This window comes from Lepisosteus platostomus, chromosome 25 (assembly GCF_059453375.1).
Source record: "Lepisosteus platostomus isolate fLepPlt1 chromosome 25, fLepPlt1.hap1, whole genome shotgun sequence".
Taxonomy (NCBI): domain Eukaryota; kingdom Metazoa; phylum Chordata; class Actinopteri; order Semionotiformes; family Lepisosteidae; genus Lepisosteus; species Lepisosteus platostomus.
The window spans coordinates 8589696-8605853 of NC_142635.1; the positions used below are offsets into that span (position 1 = coordinate 8589696).

General features: G+C 42.0%; 1 protein-coding gene across 5 annotated transcripts in view; it reads right to left on the minus strand.

Moving 5' to 3' along the window:
- The window catches only part of pknox2 (pbx/knotted 1 homeobox 2), an 84459-nt gene that overhangs the window by 55540 nt on the left and 12761 nt on the right, over positions 1-16158 (minus strand). For all 5 annotated transcript variants that reach the window (XM_088619944.1, XM_088619943.1, XM_088619942.1 and 2 more), the window contains exon 2: positions 3291-3379. The gene's annotated coding sequence lies outside the window, so the exon portion shown is untranslated. The remainder of the gene's footprint in view (positions 1-3290; positions 3380-16158) is intronic.

Consider the following 16158-nt stretch of genomic DNA (forward strand, 5'->3'; position numbering starts at 1 on the left):
AATGGCGCGCGCCTGCTCGCTTGCCCTTGAACGTGGCCTGCGATACGCAAGTCAGAGAACCTCCTTCCCATCGCTTTCCCCGAACGGGGGGGATCTGTGAAACCGCGTAGATTGCCGCGATCTTACGGGTATTTGTTCGGAAATGTTATAGCTTCCCCTTAGCCAGATGGTGCTCATAGAGTGCTGCACACACACAAAAACGGGAATTTTTAGAATCTCATATAAATAAGGACAGCTGTTGTATCCATCCATTAATGATCAAAGGAACTGTACAAAAGGCTGCGTTAGGGTACAGAAATTGTGCAGTAAAAATGTTATGGTAAAATTTGCACCCACAGAATATGGCCAAAAAATACAAAGAGTCCAGATTTTCTTCCATTTGATTATGTCGGGTTGCTTTTATACACCTTTATGCAACATTTTCTTCTGAAGTTAAGACCATCTATTTTAGCATATACCTTCCTGAAATTATCATCAGCTGACAGGGACACCACTGTCCGTTTCAGTCAGATACAGAATCCCTGGGCAGAAGACGGCATGATCGGTATCAGGATTTCAGGAACTGGATAGGAACACTGTCTCACAGCTGCTGGGGAGCGGGCTTATCAGAGAGGTCACAGCTTATGTCGCCTCATCGGAAACCTTAAGGCAAACACAGAGGAGATAGGAGACTTCTGAGAGCCTAAACCGGTAGGAGCTCTCGCTAGTGTGGTCAAGCCTGGGGCTTGTCACTAGCCAACTGTGACCAGCATTCCCCATGCAGCAGTGCACAATAGGCAGAGCGTGGCCGAGGGTGGGGCAGAGAGTCAGACAGGGCTTTAAGCAAATGTAGCAGCTCTGCCCTCATTGGAGCCGATCTTCCAGTACAGGCGCGCACTGCCCGTGACGAGAGCCTCGGTGGCCGGGTGTATCATGGAAGACTGCCTGTGCTTCATCTTCCTCATTTTCCCTCGTGCAGTCATGAAGTTCATGGCCATGAGCCGAGACATGTGAGACGTGCCACTGGAGACTCCAAAATCAGGTGGGTTTAACAAGATAAGCAACGATTCTAATGTTACAACAATGACGGGGCTGATAGGAATGGATGGCAGCAACAGAGACAACATTAGATGTACAAATCGGTGAGAGGGGAAAAGAGGAAGTGAGGGAACCGGATTGCAGGAAACAGAGGAGCAGGAGGCTTGAGGTGGGCTGTGCCCTCTCCTCAATCAGTCCTCCCTAAGGTTTCAGAATGAAAATGTTTATTTGTCTAAAAAGATCTACAAACAATCACTTCACTCAACAGGAGAGAGGGTCTCCAGCCGGGAGGAGATTTAATTAGCAAAAATCTCGTTAGGGCTAACGAAATTATCCGTAAAACAATACTCCGCAGGGCTCAAGGGTAAGCAGGAGGTGGCAGCGATTAAGCTAGCGAAGACATTTAGGCAGTCACTTCACTTCTGCTGGGAAGGAAATGGAATACCCAGCTGCTTCCTCACTCAATTAGGGACCCTGCTTCTCTTGTGTGTGCTGCACCCCTTGCTTTCTACCCATCAGAACCACACTGTACCCCCTTACACAGCCAAACATCATCTTTCACTCATCATCTTCCTCTGCCAGGCTCTCTCCTGCTCACGCGACCCAGACGGCAGCCACACTGTCTCCTGTGCAATTCGATTCTTATGGAAAACACAAGATTCATTTCATGGGGACGAAGTGGGAGAATCAATCATGTAGGTACCGTATAATTTTAAAAAAAGCAAAGCATTATAAAAATAACAAACCACGTCTTGAAAAAAGAATATGAGAATGAACGGCTCTGGGGGGGGGAATATTCTCACGCTATCGCAGTCTATTTGGTAATAAACCAAAACAGACAGATTCTCATATATTTAATTGTCCTGTATGTACAGTATTTTGGTTACATGGCTATGCTGTATGCTTTAATAGAGTTCCGCTGTGAAGTCTCTTAAGTTATCTAGAACATCTCGCTTTGTTGCCATGCCTCCAGGGCAGTCGCTGTTGGACCAAAACACCACACAACACTTGGTGTGGTCTGCACACATGCAGAAAATCCCAAAGAAATAACCTGGGAATGCAGTAAAGGATCTCTCCTGGGTGGCAGACTGAACAAGCCAAAACCCTCGCTCGGCTTGCAAAGATTCAGCTGAGGGAGAACTGTATTGTAGCTACACTACCTACCTATCAAATGTACTGCAAGCAATGCGTGTTTTAAAAATAGATCAGAGTATAATTTCTGAAACCTGTTATCCATGCAATAAAATCATGAAATAACCCCTTGCTGCTATTACTGCAATCAATTCCATTGTATTAGCAACAGGAGAAAAATATAATTTATATTAATTGTAATTACTTACTATATGCGCAATTATTATTTAATATAGTCATTAATAATTCCTTATAGTGCAGCATTTACCAAGGTGGCAGGCTGCGGCCTTCAGGATCAGGTAGGCGTAGGTAGGCGTAATTACTTTACCAGTTGAAATAAGGGGGGATTCTGGGAAGGCCAAACTGGACAAGCCCATAGTGGAAGTAAGAAGGGACCCGTCCTCTTTCCAAATGTACCACAAAAACTTTAATGACTACGTGGTCAGGACCTTGGTTTAAAGTCTCACTAAGAAACACGAAGAACCTTCAACAGCATATTGTCTCCAGTCAACACACCGGGCCACTGTTTTAGGAAAGTATGTGCCAGAGGAAAGAGCGCCTCTTACTGGTCAACCAAAACCACCTGCAGCTAGAACCTGGATTGCCTTGCTGAGCTTCTCAGATCGGATGAGATCAGACTGCAGGGTGTACATGCCACTGCCTATATTTTTATTTTCCAAGGGAAGAGGGCTGGTGGAGACAAAGGGACAGGGAAGGAGAAGTGGGGAAGAGAGATGTCAAGAACCATCTCTCTCAGTGCAGGAAGACCTCTTGACCAGACTGCGTGCTCACAGCAGGAGGAGCCCATCCCAGCCACCCGCTCACCCAGAGAGCCAATAAGGAGCCGAGACAGAGGGGAGATCTTACTACAACAGGAGGTCTGTCTAACTCAAACAAAAGATGCCCCTAAACTCGCAAGGTCTCCCATCCTGGTCTAGAAGAGCTGTGTCTGTAAGGTTGCTAGGTCTCTTTGGAGCACCAACACCTGGACAGCTGCTGAACTGGTCCCGTGAAGCCAGCAATTAGCTGATTCAGATTGTTACAAACTCAGCTGGACTAAAAAAACCTGTAGACGCTCCAGATCTCCTTGACCACAATGGGGGATCCCAGACACAGTGCAATAATGTAGTTTGAAGACTTACAAATGGGTTGTCCTCAGCAACAAGGCGTTTTTCAAATGAGGTTTTCTTCTGTTCACGGTTGCCGTTTTCCCTTCTTGATAAAACAGAGCCTGCAAAAGAACAAACAGATCCAAGATAAGCTTTTTTTATGTTGACAGAGAAACAATGCTATTTTCACCAGGCAGTCGAATGTTATCTCATCTGTGCCTTCGAACATGCAACCGTATTTTTCTTTCATACACGAAGACCCAAATATAAGCAAATAATATCGGCTATGCTGTCTCCTTTCAGCCCGCTCCTGTTAATTTTTTTTTTCCTCGAACATTTTCCATGCCTGGTTATGGGTATATTGATTCCAATGACCAAATCAAGAATTGCCACCACTCTACATAGGCATAACCTCTGTAGCAACCATTATTAATTTATTTGACTAATGTTTTGATCTAAAGCAATTAACATTACCAGTATCCAGTCATTCGCCAGGGCATGCTTACAGAAACAATCTAATGGAAGAACAGTACCTTGCTCAAGGTTACAACACCTGGGATCTGAACCAACAAACCACTGTCTAGAAGAAACTTAACAATATCACACAATCTTTTATTTAACCAGATACGTCAGTTGAAAACAAACAGTTCTTTACAATGACAACCTGGAGACTAATTAATAATAAACGAATGATCTAATTAAACAGCAGGACATAACTCCTGTGGGCTTGAGGACACCCCCAGTATGATAAAGCAGGTTGCCAAGAGTAGCACAGGGGCTGGGTGCTCTCTGAGAAGGGCTACTGGGGCATCAACACCTAGTGCAGAATAACACACAGCGCCTTCATATTGCAGACTGCATGGCTCACTGAGGGTATGTACAGTAGGCGCTTTAGGGGTGTTTCTCAGGTTCCTCGCAATCATGAAAAAAAAAAAAAAGGATTTCAACAAATCATAATCAAATCCTTCCAGCAGCCCCCCAGCTCCCTGAGACAGGCTAGTCTTCCTGTTGATGTCAAAATAAATTACGGCTGGATACATGAGGGCTGCTGCCCCCAGGGGACAGGAGGGCTAATCACTCTGCTCCTAACAAACCACAGAGGAAGCATTAGCATTCCTGAAGCACCAACCTACCACATAGCGCCGCTGAGCCCATTCGCCCGGCCTCTTCAAAAACAACAGCCTCGCTCCTCAGAAGGGAGTGAACGGCTCTTCAGAGTCCCCATAGTGACATAACCCGAGCTGGCTTTCATGTTCCCCTCACGGGTTCACAGAGGGGAACTTTCAAGCAATTAGACCGCGTTTCGCCTTCGCGTTCAGGGTTTGAACGCGAGATAGCAACATCTGCATTTAGAAAAAGTCACAGACGGCAGTAGTATCTCATGTCAAAAAAAGTGTTGCGGGAGATTCGTTATGAAATCATCATTCTAAATTCTTTTTTTTTTTTCTGCTCAAGAAGTTTTAAGAATACATTGAGCTAAAATCTGGATTGTGAAAACTGTCGGGTATTGTTCTGTAGGCCCTCGCACCTATAGCTTTCTTTGATATCTTCAATACCCACTGAAGGAAGTGTCTGCTTTAAACTATGGTTAAGCTGTACAGTTTTTGTTTTAAAGTTGACATATATTTAAGCCGTGTTTCCTGTCTGTATGATTCTCCAAAGTGGGGTAGTTTAGGAGGGATCCACATGGATCCATGCTTACCTAGAGAATGTAAATTCTTCAGATTTGAACAAAAAAGCCCTGCATTGTATTAAAGGCAGAGATGTGACCTCTATGCATATGGATAGGGTTGTTGTACAATCTGACCAAGAGCTCAGTCATTATTATGTGTCATTATAGTTTAATCACTTTTTGTTGCTTTCACTTTGCTGCTGCCTTATTTACCCAGTACCATGTAAGGAACTGCACTCAACACACCCTGATCAGATTCCTGGGATTAGGTCTCTTATATGACTGTACCCTTGTGCTTGTTGCATTTTGTCTCTTCTTCCTACTGTATTGAAGTTATCAACTCCTCGATAATGTTTCTTTTTCTCTCTCTCCCAAAGAAATATGTTTTACCTAATAGCTGCAGATGTCCGTATTGTATTCAATCTCGAAGAAACCCGATCTGACACTATAGATCAAAAAATAAAGCAGGACAGTATGTCTGCGTACTGTATTAATGGCATGCTATCAAATCCTCTCTCCTCTCCAAATTGAATTTACTGCTGATAACATTTTCTGATGTTCTAGTATTGTCCTATTAAACCCAGAATAAATTCTAAATATTGAGTTTCAGACCATGCTTAAATAGCATATATGTTAGGGAATTCCAGATTAGTAAGGGACATGGGGAAAAACACAACATATGACCAGGGAACAATTTTATTCCTGTGGAATTAATTGCCCTTTATTCTTCAGAAAACACAATACAATAATAATAGTATATACAGTATATATAATATTACACAGGGAAGTCAATTAAAATATTACTGGCGCACATTTTGCCTCACTGTGCAGAGCAGCTACAGTAATAAAAATGGCCGTAATACTAAATGTACTATCCTTTATTTATAGCCAAAAAATAGTGACAGACTGGAAAAGTGCTATAATTGCCCTTAGGCCTTCAAAAAAATGTAAAGTCTGTTTTAATAACCTCCCAACCATATCAGTTTGTACTCCTCTAGTTTTTAGTTTGTTTCCCGTGCTTTTGTGGTCCAACGCACCACAGATTATTTGTATAACTTCACAGAGCTCAATTTTCAGCCATGCAAATCTAAATTACGAGAGGCTAATTTTAATGCAATGTGGATGACTTGACAGGGATCTTGTGCCTCAGTTTAATTAGCACCTTCTAAGTGTGAAATGAATGTCAATTCAGGTAAGGCTGCAAACTTACACGCCATGGGGACTCTCTTGAATCCTCCAATCAATAAACGTGAGATTTAGTTTATAACATTAGCAGATCGAACAGAACATGGTGGAATACATCACAATACTTACAAACCGAGCATAACTGCGCTCATTTACTGAGACCGAGGTAAAGGAGTTTGGCATGGCGAGAAAACAAAGGCAGACCCGAACTTTCAAAGCCACTGCCGTTGCTAAATATACCGCGCACAAATAAAACACAAACATCCCTCAGAGGACCAATCGGCACAAAGCTCCCATTCTGCTGACGTGGGTCAAGGTCGAGAAAATAGGAGCGCTGAGACTCATTTCCCATAATCCCCTGCCAACGATAGCCCCCCTGCTGCCCAAATTCTGCCATAAAAACAGCTGCTGTGAGGTTTCAGGCTTCATGTTGCTATGACAACTGCAGGCTGATTCTTATTCATAGCCTTTCTGTTCTAATAAAGTAAGTGACATTATGCTATAATTTAATTTCCATAAAACAGAAGTACAGAGGGATAGGCTTTGGAGTCAAAATGCGAGGCTCAAAAGCGGGGTAATTAATTTCCTATTAGAGGTAAACTCTGTAACCCACACACTCCCACACTCCCGCATAAGAACAGGAACATACCATCCCTTAAATGGACAGAAATGTGTATTTTCTGGCAGTACAACACTTACAGTTCACATTTGCAGTTAACATCTCGGTGTAAAACAAAATATTTGCGGATATGATCAACAGCAATGAATCATAATTCCGACCACTTCAGTTTTTTTCCCCAGAGGGAATTCTGCAATTTGCAATTGAAAGATAGCAGATTATTCAGAAAGGAGTGAGACACAGACCACAGGAAGAACTCTAGAGTTATTTTGGCATTATTTATTAATGAGGCTGACACGCCTATCCAAAACGACTGCACACCTGCATGTATTTTACTGGAGAAATCTTGCTCAAGGGTCTAACAGCACCATCCCACCTAGGACTGGAGCTCCGTCTTCCACCTGACGTTCCAAAGCCTTCCTGCTGCCTCATGTTAAGTACAAGGGCAGATCTATTGGGCTAAAATTGATTCCACCGTGTCAGAGTTACAACAACATTATTATTCTTTAGCGCAAACGTACAAAAAATGTGAATGATTCTGTCATTAAGAAGGAAAGCAGAACAATCCCGCAAACTTATTTCATATGCTGCAGCAAACAACAAGAATTCCTCCAAGGCAACCAGGAGCCATTGAATATCACAAGGCAAGAAAATCCATCTACATGATCAACCTTTTGGCAGAGGCGTCAGGTTCGCTCTTAAATTAATCTTGCTTGTGGGAGCACAGATACGTACTGTACATTAATCTAGTGTTGTGCGACACACAAACTGCCAGACACGAAATAAAACTTTCAAGTGACAGATATGGATTTCCAATGCTGACAGAAAATAATACTGAAGTGTGAAAATGTAAAAACTAGATATTAAAATAAATGGAAATGAACAAAAACCAAGCAATGATACTGGACATTTAGATACAGAAAATAAACAGGTTTCGACTCAAATGAAAAGAAACAATAGTTACTGTACATGAAGCAGCTGCCACTCCAGAGAGATGAACTCATGGTTGGGAGCATTAGAGTAAGAGCTGTGCAAACTGAGTACAAAATAACCACGTGACTGTTAACCAAGTGGTAAAACATGATTCTGAATTACTGCAGCGGTCCTTAAAAACGCTTTCTTCTTTAGAAGGTTTGCACCCTAATGTTTCAAAGAGTAAATGCACTCAGGAGGAAGAGAAATACCCTCAAACTAAAAGGAAACAGAAAAGTTGTGGTGGATTATGAATCAAAGTGGATTGTTATAAATTCAGAGCGCTCCAGTAAACCTTGGCTACCTTTTCCCCTTTTTATTGTTTAAGACATCAAATTGGTTTATGTCGTGTTTTTTTTAGTTTAATTCAATTTGTTAAACAAATAATTATATTTTAACAATAAAAAGGACAGAAATTATTGATGAAATGTATATACAGGACAATATCTACTGTCAGTCTGACATACAGTACACTTCTATAATGCACAGTACATAATTGTGACAGAACTAACGTTAAATTGCTTCATTTGAATTAACATTTGAATTGTTGCATGTGAGTCTACCACCCCAGACTCCAAGAACAATAGCACAATGGAATTGCATCATTGTCCTAGAGAACAGAACATTCTATTACTGTAAACAGCTTCCTATTAATCACCGCCTTTGATACTACAGTTTGGGTTGTGGGAGTGTGGACAAGACTACCCAGCCATGTTGCTGAAGCCGAAATCTCTGCTTCCTTCAATCCTTGGAACGATACACTACTAACTACCAAACAGACTGGAAAAGCCAAAAGAGCCTCCTCCCACTTAGAACCTCTTCATGTAGTTAATCAGAAAAGAGATCTTTAATTAAAGAAACAGTCCATTGCCGTCTTCACATATTCACCAGTGTGCTTTTACACAAGGTGTTTTATAAGATACTGTTATAGTAGAAGAATTACTTTCTCTGCAGTTTTCATTAAAATACAACTAAATAAATGTAGAGGCATTTTACACAATCGTTTTTGTTGAATAAAAATCAGATGAAGATCAGGAGGAGTGAATTACACAGTTCATTAAGTTATTAGTTTTATAGAACATTTTTTAAATTAACTCAGCCCGCTACAATACTGATGAAGGCAGATGTTAAAACAGCTCTTTTACTGAAAAGCACACATCTGCTCTAGTTTTGAATGTGATGTTTAAAGTACGCTCTTGTTTCCTGTACTGTAATGCAGCTCACTTCAGAATCTGAAATGCAAGGCTGACCTTTGAGTCTTGCCTCTTTCCTTTCACCCTTCAGTCTCAGTTAATCCGGAAGTTTTTTACTGCCCTGGGAGTTTGAACATGAATATTTTTCATTTATGTTTTAATGACACTAAATTGCAGCAGTAAGACTGGGAAATAACGGAAACCGCCTTTAAAAATGAAGGGGTTTGGAGTTAAGGAACTCTGCAGATTTGGAAAATTTAGCATTTTAAATATAGTATCAAACCAGAAAAAGCTTACCCTTAAGTCAAGAAATCTTTTTAAAAAACGTTTTGTGCTATTGTAAGCTTAACCAGCCCTTGTATTGCTTCATAATGTACATACAGCATTCAAATTCAACATTTCTTCTTTTCTGAAGTTTTAATAGACTGCATTTTGATACAATTAATTAGAAAAGGTGTAATCGCGTTCAGGTCTAGGCTGCAAAGCTACACTAAAAACAGATCTATATGTAATATGCATATGTTCAGTATATAAACAATTTAAACCCAGTACAGTTTTTGTGGCTTATGCACCATTGACAAAAATACAATGTAAAAGCTTTAAAAAATGGCAAAAAGAGAACACTGCAAACGGGTATCATTTAAAATAGATTTATATTTCTCCTTTATACTTTCAATAAGAAGAGATACAACAGGAAAATCCAGATTCTTTCTGCTTTTCTGAATGATAGCGGGAAGGAAAGAGGGCTTCAGGATTCCAGGAAATTAGGAGGTATTCTGCGGACAATGTAGTGTATTCTTACAGGTGTAACAGGACCCTGCCTGGCATTTTGTCCTCTGTGCTAAATTAGACAGCAATTGATCCAGACAACTGTGGCAGACACCAAAGACATACAGTGCCCTGCACCTGTGTCACCCTCACATCCAACATTAACACTCAATATGATATTTTCCAGTCTTGCTGATACTGACTGAACTGGAAAGACAAACTGTTAAGACACAATTAGATGGTTTGTTAAACAAATAATAGTTTTAAATCTTCCCACAATTGTCCCGTTTCCTTTGGTGTCTCTACCTGTACCAAGAGATGTTAGCCTCCATCTTTCCAAACACACGGGTGTGCCAGCAACCGAAAAACAGGAAGAGGAATTTACTGACACAATGAAAAGAGAGTGAAGAGAGCAAGATAGTGAGAAGAATTTGAACTCTTCTTTCAATGCCCTGTTTTGAAGTTCTTACTCACTTTTTAAGAGTGCATTCTAATCCCAGAGTAATACACTTCAGAATAAAACAACACAATCGTGTTTCGCTTGAATGTGTCACAGTTTACTGATTTTCTCTGAAACCATATAACACCCATTAGTCATTTCAGTTACAACTAGAAAAGCTAAAGTTTCAGTGATCTCTCAGGAACTTTCGCAGGGAATTTCAAGCTCTGTGCGGGAAATCAATTCCTTGGAGTCTATGAGCTTCAAAAACCACACCTTTCTCTGTCTCCCAATCTGTCATCTCTGAAACAAACACAGAAGCCCCTGGTCAAGCCACTCTGCTAGATGCTGGGATACTTTACCAAGAGTTTCCTATAAGTAGCCATGTGCCAATTGCTAAAAAGGAAAAAAGTCCACCAAACAACAGATTCATTCAGATTGAATGCAGCAATGATTTACTGCATGCCTTCGTGTATTATTCTTTCTTTGTAGTTTTCAGATTCTCATGGATATACTGTATTAGTAGACTTTTTATCCTGTTTTTGTTTCCTCCTCAGGCACAGAACGTGAGGATAGCACCTGATGAACACAGCATTCCCCCTCTAATATTTTGCTTCTTTTCCTCTGATTGAGACGGTATATATATAGCTCCAGCCACTGCTATAATCTCCAAGTTGTCATGGGCTGAGCTCATATGCCGTTTCGCTTAAAGCGGTGCAGGCTGGACAGCAGCCAGCTTCTAACAGAAAACACCCTGCCTCCTCCCTGCTCCAGCAGACATAACGAACCCTATGTGCTTCCTGTCTTGGGACTCCAGGAATGAGATACAGAAAGAAGTGCAGACCATCAGCTTTTGTAAAATTCCTTTCCCTGAACTATGATTCATTAACTTCAGCCCACCACAGAACTGTACGCATTAAACAAATGAATACAGGAAAACTGTTATTTTTATTTTATATTGTTCTTGTTGTACGCCTCTCATTAATATGAGATCTTTTCACAAAAGACTATTATTTGCCTCTATTGTACAATTGTTTTGTTTTTTATAAATCAGAACTTTTTCTCAAAGCATTTACTTAGAACAGGATCATTTAGTGTATTTATCCTGCCTTGAGAATTTAATCTCGTAATGAACAGTACTGGCAGTACTCACTGTTCTCTAACGCTTGTTTTGTGCGATCAGTGCACTCCCAGGTGTTATTTGTGAAAGCAAGGAGTACCAGCCGAGACTATGTAAGTGACATTTAAAACAAAAGAAGGTTTAAAACAGAAATGCTTCTTTAAATAGCAGATTTCACAAAAGCATCACTTTAAAAACTGATCCTGTTAAGGGCAAGCGAGACTCTGTTGTAAGCTAGAATAAGTTTGACTTCTGTCTCCTATTTCCAGGACATCACTCAATGGGGGGGGGAAGGGGTTAACTCAGACCTTGGGTAATGGCTCAGCTGTGTGCTGTGGTGGAGCCTTGGTCACTTTTATGGGGAACGTGGCATCTTTCAGAGAGCGTGAAATCCGAGAGGAGAGTGGTGATCAGCTAGATTAAATGTCTATAAGAGTTTATAAATACCATCACAGCAGGACGTTCGCAGAGAGCGAGGGACGTGAGCCAGATTGTTCAACAGCTTGGTTCCAAAATAAAAATCACACGATCAGGTGCGAGGGAGCCACACAGCGATACTTTTACAAGTCACTTTTCACGTCTATTATCACCAGGCCTTGGAACAGGGAACCAAGACATTTACAAGGTGCTCTTGGATTGCCTTCAGCGCCTCTTCCTATGAAGCCCCAGTCATTCTGTCCTGGTGACTGGGGCTTCCCACCCCCATCCCCACCCCAGCAAAACACACTTAAACACCCCGAAACCAAAGCAGCGCCAGTTTACGAAGAAGAGCTGCACCCGTAAGGCCATCACAGTGTCATAACTAAGTCCACTCAAAGGTTAAGTCATCAAAAAAAATGTTTTCTTTTTTTCAGAATAATTATGCCTTTGTTACCTGAGGGACAGGGCAGCTGACAATCTTACAATGCTGTTAAGGGAGTGAGGTCAAGTTCCAACTTCCTGGCATTCATTTTTTCCCACCCCCCTCCTCAACTCTGTGACCAGCCTACAGGGCTGGCTCTGTCTCCCAAGCCGCTGTACAGTACATGACTTCTCATAGCAGTAACTTCGCTATTATCTCCCAGTAACTCAGATACATTCTAATAACTCAGACTCTGATTATACATTTTACCACACAAGCACCAAATACTTTCACCTCACATTCTCAGGCTTCCCAGTAAACAGCGCCAAACCCTTGTGATGAGTTACCACAAATCCTTATAGTCCCGCTAAAAATGGATTTTTGAAACAATGGATGCCACACGTGTTCTGTACTAAAAATGGAAAAAGACAGGCCTGCAGGCCTGCCTGTTAAAAAGCAACACTGTTAAGATTAGTTGTCATGAGCACAGGATAATAATGTGCTTATAATATATTACATTTCATATAACATAATATGTATGATAATATATTCTAGGTAATCATGTCCCTCCAGTCCATGGAGGAAAAAGATGTCTGTTTTTTTTTTTATAAACTGCGATGGAGTTAAAAAATAATATGAAATAATGTTGCTGCAAAATAATTTCAGCTTTGTTCAGTTCAACGGCATAAGGACGAGCCAGGAAAACAACCAGTCTATAAAATAATTTTCAGGAGAATGTTACATTGTACTTCTAGCCCTTCAGAAGTTGCGGTGATGCTCTGTTCTAGCCGCAGAACAGTCTGTGTTAGAGCTGGGGACACACAGGGGACACCTGACTGGCTGTGTGTTCCTACAGGATGGGGACAGATCATGCTGAGGGACTAGTGCAATTCCCACAGTCAATCCCCATACGCTGGACCAGTCCACTAACAGCACAGGCTCTTCGTGCTTTCAATTTTGGTTTACAGTGGCCCGGTAATGTCAACATTAACATTGCTGGACAGCCAAGCCTGACAAACACTGAAACTTGACACCGAACGCAACATTTTCCAAGCAGTGCTGGGCCGTGCACAACCAGATTTCAAACACACAAAGTAATATTTTATGCAGGCAAGCAAGGGGCTTCAATTCATGTTGTGAAATCTGATGTGCAATATCCACCCATCCATTTTCTACCTAGCCTGATACCGGCTTGCAGAGGAGCCAGAGCCTATCCTGGCAAGGAAAAGGTGCAAGGCAGGATACACCCTGGATGGGACACAACTCCATCATGGGGCGCACATGCAGACACACTCATACCAGAAGAAAATTAACCTACCAGTATGCCTCTGGACTGTGGGAGGAGACCCACACAAACACAGGGAGAATATTTGCATATAACACCCCTGGTCCAGAATTTGACAGAGAGGTAGAGAGAGATCACTTTATTGGCCATATCCAATTTCTTGTATTAGGAATTTGTCTTTTCACATACCCCAACTTGCTCTCCACGAGACACACAAGACAGGGAGAGAAGCTTGGGGTCAGAGTGCAGGGTCAGCCAATTATACGGTCCCCCTCGGAGCAGTTGGGGTCAAGGGCCATGCCCAGGGCCCCAACGGAGTAGGATTCCTCTGCCGGCAGCGGGACTCGAAACGGCAACCTTCCAGCCACAGGCGCAGATCCTTAGCCACAGAGCCACCACACCGCCCCAATTTGAGCCCAGGTCCCAGTATTGGACTTGCCACCGTGCTGCCCATGTTGGGGAATATCTCATATCTAATTTGAACCAAATGAGTAACTACCTGCCTTCATTAGCCAGCAAAATGCTGACTCACTTCAGAAAGCAGAAGCTCTGACTTACTCAGTCGAGCAATTCACAACATAAGAATGTCGGATCTGTGTGGGCGGGGGATTTCATGTGACGATGAGCATTGCAATGGTGTGGGGAGAGGAGAATTCTCCGATGACGAGCGTTGATGAGAAGCGGTTCACAATCAAAACCTGCTTGATATTTAAAAGCTCTGCGGCCACTGGCACTCTCCCCTCTGACACACGTGGAAAGTTGGTGTCCGGTCTCCAGGCCAGCGCAGAGATGGAAAGACGGGGGGCCCCCACGCAGCCTGTGCTGTCTGGAGCGATTATTTGGCTGAGCGCGCTCGTGTGTGGTGTCAGGCCCCTGCGGTCCAGCCAAAGCAACGGTGAAACTGATCTACATCATGAGCCCACAGAGCCAGGCTGTCAGCACCCCTGCAGGACAGCACTATAAACTAGAACAATCAGAAAGTAGATTTTAGTGTTACAGTACGTTCCGATATTAGCAATCTGCTTTGTATTTAAATCTCTAACAGATGCACTGAAATGCATTGCCGCACGCAGAATATATGTTGTAGTGTGTTTAAAACCATTTAACTATAGTCTACATATCTTTAAAATGCAGTTCCTTACTGCTGACTAAACATGTGTTCTTTGGGCTATTATTATAATTGCAACATACAGTACAGCAGTCACGTGCGATAGATAAAATATTCTGCTAGGGTTTGATTTTAACGCTGGTGATATTGTTTTTGGGTACGCATGATGGCTTTGCTGTCCCACAGCGCTGGGGCCCTGGGTTCAATTCCAGACCCGGGGTGCTGTCTCTATGGAGTTTGCATGTTCTCTCTGTGCTCACATGAGTGAAATGCTGGTAGGTGAATTGGTTTCTGGGAAACTTGCCCCTGGGGTGAGTGTGTGTGTCAGTATGTGCCCTGGGACGCCCACTGATTGCCAGGATAGGCTCCAGCTCCCCCACGACCCTGTATGAGATGATGGATCCCTATTGCTGCTCATTGTTTTAGATGAAGTTTCTTGTCTTCTAAAAGCAGATTCTTCTGGGTACATTATCAAGAACATTTTTATAAATGTAGAGGTACTGTAGTCTCTATAGGAGTATTTCTAATGAGTCATAATCAACATTCCTACCTGGATTATATCTGCAATTACATTATAAAGTAAGAATACTTTGGAAAATCTATAGTTTGGAGAGGCAACCATTTTTAACTTCTGTGTGCATCTGTGGAAACAGATGCCTTAAGATTATCACCATCACTAGAGCATCACTAGAGCACTTGAGCATCTTAAGGACAGGAACACTTAATGTCTTCTGTTATTCAGTACAGCTTACAGCTACTGTGTGCAGAAGTCATTATTATTTGCCTTGTTTTGTTGTGTGTGTTGGTGTATGCTGGTTTAGTGAGTATGCAAGTACTGTAATAATTGTCTGTCTGGATACTAGTCATAGCCTACCAGAAAGCTACAATGAAATATTAATTTATCCATGCAGATCTAAGTCAATATTACATTTTTTTTAAAAATGGTGAATACTGTTATGTTAAGAAATAATGAACACTCTGTAGGAGCACCAATTATAGCATTCTAATTACATTTCTGGGTCTGAAACCATAAAGCTTTGTGCCAATTGAAATCAAATAATGCATACAGACAATTAGATTGAAAGGCACCGATCGAGCACAAAGCAAAGAGTAACAAATAAAAGCTTGCATAAGCATTATCGTAGCCATCTAATGACTTGCAAAACTGCATATTAATGACAGAAAATACAGCTCATTGAGACAAGCTTCAGCAATCATAGAAACGTGCTACCTACATGTATATGTTGCTGCCGGTTTTGGATATTAAATATACTACCTGCAAAAGTGCTTGGAGGAAACTAGTATGTGGGCAAGCAAAGTAACTGTTCCTTGTTTGATCTTGCACAATAATAATCCTTAGCTTTATTGTCTGGTTTAAGCAGTATAAACAGAAGCAACAGAAAAGTACTGTTCATCTCTGTCTAAGAGGCAACATGGTTTCAGGAATAGGCTAATTTTGCTCATTCTCCTCTTTCCTGTCTCTTGCCACCCAAGCAATGCTTCTCTTAGCACCTCTCGAGTCACTGGCTCATGCCAACAGTGCAATGAATTAAAAGCTCAGACTACAGAAGGCCCTCTAATTGCAGGACGCGCAGTGTCTGAGCGCACAGCAGCCTCGTCAGGCAGTGCTCTGTGCTCCCTGCCGAATCGTCGCCTGCAGGTGGAGGGAGGGGGGCTGGATTTCTGTTCCGATAATGGA